General features: G+C 34.8%; 1 protein-coding gene across 1 annotated transcript in view; it reads right to left on the bottom strand.

Moving 5' to 3' along the window:
• Nucleotides 1-6,027, bottom strand: part of UBR3 (ubiquitin protein ligase E3 component n-recognin 3 (putative)) — a 223,553-nt gene that overhangs the window by 29,807 nt on the left and 187,719 nt on the right. The gene's annotated exons all lie outside the window — the stretch shown is intronic.

Genomic DNA, 6,027 nt, shown 5'->3' with positions numbered 1-6,027 from the left:
AAAAAAATGACAGAAAATTTAAGTTTTACAAAGAAAACAACTGGGATACATTAACTTGATTATGAGGCTCTTTGATCTCTGAGATTATAAGAAATTAAATGAAGCATTAAATAGAACATAAGAGAATTAGTTTCACCACAAATCATGTGGCTCATAGGACACTTGTAATCACAAACTTAGCACTAAAGACATAAATGCTCATATTATAAGAAAGGATAGGTACATGTCCTAAATCAAGTCACACCAATAAAGGCAGGGTTAACACTTCTTTTTTAAAAGTTGTTAAACTTTATAAGTAACATAAAATTCAAATAAAATCTGTAAGATTTGCAAAGTTTCAAAAAAGTTAACCAAAGCAGAACTTAAAATTCACTACAAAAGACAAAGTAGCTAATCTTCAGAATGTGTAGCACTATTAAGATCATAGACTATGTCGTATAGCAGAGCTTACTTTGAAAGAATTTAAAAAACCCCTTTAGTGGGCAGTGCCTGTGGCTCAGTGAGTAGGGCACTGGCCCCATGTACCGAGGGTGGCAGGTTTGAATCCTGCCCCAGCCAAACTGCAACAAAAAAAATAGCTGGGTGTTGTGGCGAGCACCTGTAGTCCTAGCTACTTGGGAGGCTGAGGTTAAGAGAATCACCTAAGCCTAAGAGCTGGAGATTGCTGTGAGCTGTGACACCACTGCACTTTACCGAGGGTGACAAAGTGCAACTCTGTCTCTAAAAAATAAATAAATAAATAAAACCCTTTAGGAAGTTAAATTTTTTGACCATACGTTTAATTTTCAACATCAGAGAACAAAAGTAAATCTTAAGTTTCTAGACTTAGGTAAGTTCCCGAAGTTATACTTTAGATTTGAGCTAAGCAAAAATTGTTCAACTCTTGTATTAGGCTCTATCATTCAATATTTACTGTTTACTTGCTATATGCTAGGCACTGAACACATTGGTGGGTAAATTAATCCTGCTGCTGTGAAGATTTTAACTGCTAGAGGAAGATAGCTCTTTGAATTCCCCCATTTTCTACAGATGTAAATTAATGTACTTGAATTCTCTCGAAGGCTGACTCCCCATTATTGTGTGACTCCCAATTTTTAATATCATTCAAGTCTCCCAGGAGTGGGGAACCTGTAGCCTTAAGGCCCCATGGGGTATTCTAGGTCCTTAAATGTGGCCTTTTGACTGAATCCAAATTTTACAGAACAAATCCTTTCTGTATTGCAGCAGCAGCAGCAGATTTTCTTTTCCTCTTTTGGTGCTTAAGAAATAACAATCTTGAAATCAAAGGACCACAGGTTCCCCACCCCAGTCAGACCTCTCTCCTTTCTTTATAAGTCCAAATCCAAAGTTCTTTTTAAAGAAAATTAGGGCTTAAAAAAATAGGGGAGCACCATCTCTACTTTCACACCTCTCACAGAAATGGATTTCCACATATTCAACAATTATCTCCTAGTTACGCAATTTAATGGACATTTCTAATTCTTACCTTACTGCCCCTTGCCTTGACTTCACATATGGTTGAACACTAACGTCTTAAAAATGCTTTGGGTTTTTGTGAAATGTTCTCCCATCTACCTCTCTGATTACTCCACTTTAGTCTTTTTTTTTTTTTTAAAGATAGAGTCTCACTTTATTGCCCTCGGTAGAGTGTCACGCCATCACAGCTCACAGCAACCTCCAACTCCTGGGTTTAGGCAATTCTTTTGCCTCAGCCTCCAGAGTAGCTGGGACTACAGGCGCCCACCACAACACCCGGCTATTTTTTTGTTGCAGTTTGGCTGGGGCCAGGTTTGAACCTGCCACTCTTGGTATATGGGGCCAGTGCCCTACTCACTGAGCCACAGGTGCCACCCCACTTTAGTCTTTTTAGTCTTTTGGAGCCAGAGTCTCAAGCCGTCACCCTGGGTAGAGTGCCGTGGCATCACAGCTCACAGCAAAGGAGATTTGTTCCCCCTTTGTTTCCCCTACAGTTGTTTCCCAAGGTTCCAATTCTCCCTTACTTTTCACACTAAGGATCTTTCAAAGAATATCTACTAATCCATGACTTTGCCAGCTACACATCAATATGTAGGTACACCTAGCCATGACCCTCTTGAACTCCATATCTAAATACACATTATTTCTACTGGTATATCCAGCAGGCTGCTCAAATTCAACATCCGATCAGAGATGAGACTGGCATTCTACGTATGAAAGCAACATGGGAAAAAATAAGAAATCTAAGGTCTGGTTGATTTGGTTGGCTACATGAAAAAAAAATATTTTTTCTCGAGACAGAGCCTCAAGCTATTGCTGTGGCATCACAGCTCACAGCAACCTCCAACTCCTGGGCTCAAGCGAGTCTCCTGCCTCAGCCTCCCAAGTAGCTAGGACCACAGGCACCCACCACAACACCTGGCCATTTTTCTGACTGCAGCCATCATTGTTGTTTTGGCGGGCCCAGGCTGGATTTGAACCTGCCACCTTAGGTGTATGTGGCTGGCGCCCTAGCCACTCGAGCCACAGGCACCGACCCGGCTACATGAAAATTTAAAACTTCAATATGTCAATAAAAGTAATGACAAAATTAAAAGGCAAATATATTTTGGAAAAAATGTTTGAATTATGACAAAATAAGATTTAATATTTTAGACCATAAAACATCATTCAGATAATTAAAAAAACTAAGATGCCAACAGAAATTCAATATACCATTCACAAAAAGTATATGCAAATAGGTAATAAATTTAAAATTACTAAACTTTACCAGAAATCAAATTTATATTACTTTTTTCCTATCATATCAGCAAAAAATATTTAAATGATGACACTTTTGGGGGAGGGTAAGAATTTTTTTCCTGATAATAATAAGAAAACAATCTGGCACTTGCTAAGTAAGATAAAAACAGCCATTCTAAAGACTCACAGAAATGGATCTTTCCTATAAATTTCCAAATTTATATGGAAAGGCAAAATGGTTGTCATATAATCAGAAAGAGTGAATGAAATTATGCACCTCTCTGTAGAAGAGAACCACAGATTTTGACTTCACAGATTAATACCATCATCATGATAACTATCTTTTAAAATGCTTAATATTTTAAAACACATAATTGTTCCTACTAAGATCAGGAACAAAGCAAAAGATGTCAATATTCCTAAGGAAATAAAAGGCATATTAATCAAGAGGGAAGAAAATAAACCTATCTTTGTTCATGGATTACATGATCATCTGTAAAATCCAAAAGAAATGACCAAAAAACACCTCCTAGAACTTGTAAGTGATTACAACAAGGTTGCAGGATACAAAGTTAATATATAAAAGACAATCACTTTCTTATATATTGGCAATGAACAAGCAGAATTAGAAAATAAACACACAAATACTATTTTAGTCAGCGCTCTGAAAATGAATTAGGTATAAATCTAGCAAAATATGTATAAGACCTATATGAGGAAAGGTACAAAGCTCTGATGAATGAAATCAAAGAACTAAATAAACGAAGAGACATTTCATGCTAATCAATAAAGAGATTCGATACTGTCAAGATGTCAGTTCTTCAAAATTTGATCTATAGATTCATGTAATCCCAATCAAAATCCCAGCAAGTTATTTTGTGGATACTGACAAACTGATTCTGAAATTTATATGAAGAGGCAAAATACTCAGAAAACCCATCACAATACTAAAGAACAAAATCGTAGGACTGGCACTATCTGACTTCAATACTTACTCTAAAGCTACAGTAATGATGAAACTATGGTACTGGCAAAAAAACCCAAATAGATCAATGGAACAGAACAGAAACCCCAGAAAGAGAACAACATAAATATAGTCAACTGACTCTAAAAAAGGAACAAAAGTGAAACAATGGAAAAAAGACAGTCTTTTTAAGAAATGGTTTTGAAACAATCAGAAATCCACATGCAAAACAATGAATCCATCTTACACCCTTCACAAAAATTAACTGGAAATAGAAGACCTAAATGTAAAATACAAAAGTTTTATTATGAAACTCCCAGAAGATAATATAAAAGAAAACGCAGATGAACTTGGGTATGGTGATGACTTTTTAGATGCAAATGCAAAGGAATGACCCATAAAAGGTACAGCTGTTAAGTTGAACATCATTAAAATTTATAACTTCTGCTCCGCAAAAGACAATGTTAAGATAATGAGAAGATCAGCCACAGAATGGGAGAAAATATTTGCAAAAGATATATCTGATCAAGGACTGTTATCCAAAATATACAAAGAACTCTTAAAACTCAACAATAGGAAAATAACTCATTAAAAAATGGTCCACAGCATTAACAGACACATCACAAAACAAGATATATAAATGCTTGGTCAGTATATAAAAAGATATTCCTTGCCATATGTTATCAGGGAAATGCAAATTAAAACAATGATATACTACCATATTCCTATCAGAATGGCCAAAATCTAGAACACTGGCAATACCAAATGTTGACAAAGACTTGGAACAGGAACTCTCATTCATTCCTGGTAGGAATGTAAAATGGTACAGCTACTTTGGAAGATAGTTTGGTTTCTTATAAAACTAAGCATACTTTTACTATATGATCCAGCAATCTTAGTATTTACCCCCAAACGTTGAAAAATTAGGTCCACAAAAAACCTGCCCATGGATATTTATAGAAGCTTTACTCATAACTGCCAAAACTTAGAAGCAACCCAAATGTCCTTCTACTGAAAGGGATAAATTGTGGTATATCCAAACAATGAACTATTCAGCACTAAAAAGAAATGAGCTATCAAGTCACAAAAAGACATAGAGGAACATTAAGTGCAAATTACTAAGTGAAAGAAGTCAATCTGAAAAGCCATATACTCTATAATTTTAAATATGTGACATTCTGGAACAGACAAAATTATGGAAAGAGTAAAAAGATCAGTGGTTCCTAGGGGTTGTGGAAGGGAACAAAGAATAGGCAGAACACAGAGGTTTTTCAGGGCAGTGAAAATACTCTGTATAATACTATAATGATGCACTATACCATTGTCCAAACCTACAGAATATTCAACACCAAGAGGGAGCCCTAACGTGAACTACAAACTTCAGATGATTTTGATGTGTTGAAGTAGGTTTCTCAGTTGTAACAAATGTCCCACTCTGGTGGTGGATGTTGGTAACATAGTAAGCTATGAAAAGTGTAAGAACAGGGGTATATGGGAAATCTCTGTACTTTCCTCTTATTTTGCTATAAACCTAAAAGTGTTCCAAAAAACCAAAGTCTTTAAAAGAATAATTGTTTCTATTTCTTAAAGTTTTTAAATAGTCTTTCAAATCCAGGTTATAAAAACTATATGCTACTATTAACTCTACAGATGATAAGAGGGTATGGGTAGAATAAATTTAATAGGAATAATTCTCTTATTTCTTAAAATCAAAGTGATTATCAATGAAACCAAATTAAGCATAAATAAAGGAAATAATTTTAATTTGACAAAAAATAAGTATGAATGAAAAACCTATCATTAGATGTAGGCATGCTTTATATTGGAAAACTGTTAAAGTAAGAAAACAGAAAAAGATATTTCAATTTAAAAGATCTAATATGTAAATAAGAAATATAGATGACATATTATAATCAACTCCAATACTATTATTTAATGAACTAATGTATAATAAAAATGAGCACAAATATGGGAAGGAAAATCAACCAGATTTTGTAGAAATTTTTCGGCTACCCTAGTCCTAGAAAAGGAAGCATACAGTAAGAATTAAAACGTAGATTCTTGGATTCAGATTCCAGCTCTACTCCTCAGCTGCTCTGTGCCACCTTAAAAACATGTTAATTAATTTTTCTAAGACTCAGAATCTTCAAATGTAAAAACAGGGATAACAAGAGAACATAGTATATACAGTTACTGTGATAATTAAATGAGATTGGATATGCAAAGCACAAAAATGCCTAGCATAAACTACTAGAAAAGTGTTCACAGCATTTACTACTATCCAAATGTGCTTTAAATCTTAGGGTGTGAAATGAACAAAATTTCAGTGATCAATATAATGGAAA

This window comes from Otolemur garnettii, unplaced genomic scaffold (assembly GCF_000181295.1).
Source record: "Otolemur garnettii isolate 467f Iridium unplaced genomic scaffold, OtoGar3 scaffold00187, whole genome shotgun sequence".
NCBI classification, from domain to species: domain Eukaryota; kingdom Metazoa; phylum Chordata; class Mammalia; order Primates; family Galagidae; genus Otolemur; species Otolemur garnettii.
The sequence above is the reverse complement of the archived record's forward strand: the minus strand, read 5'-3'. Positions and strand labels throughout refer to the sequence as shown.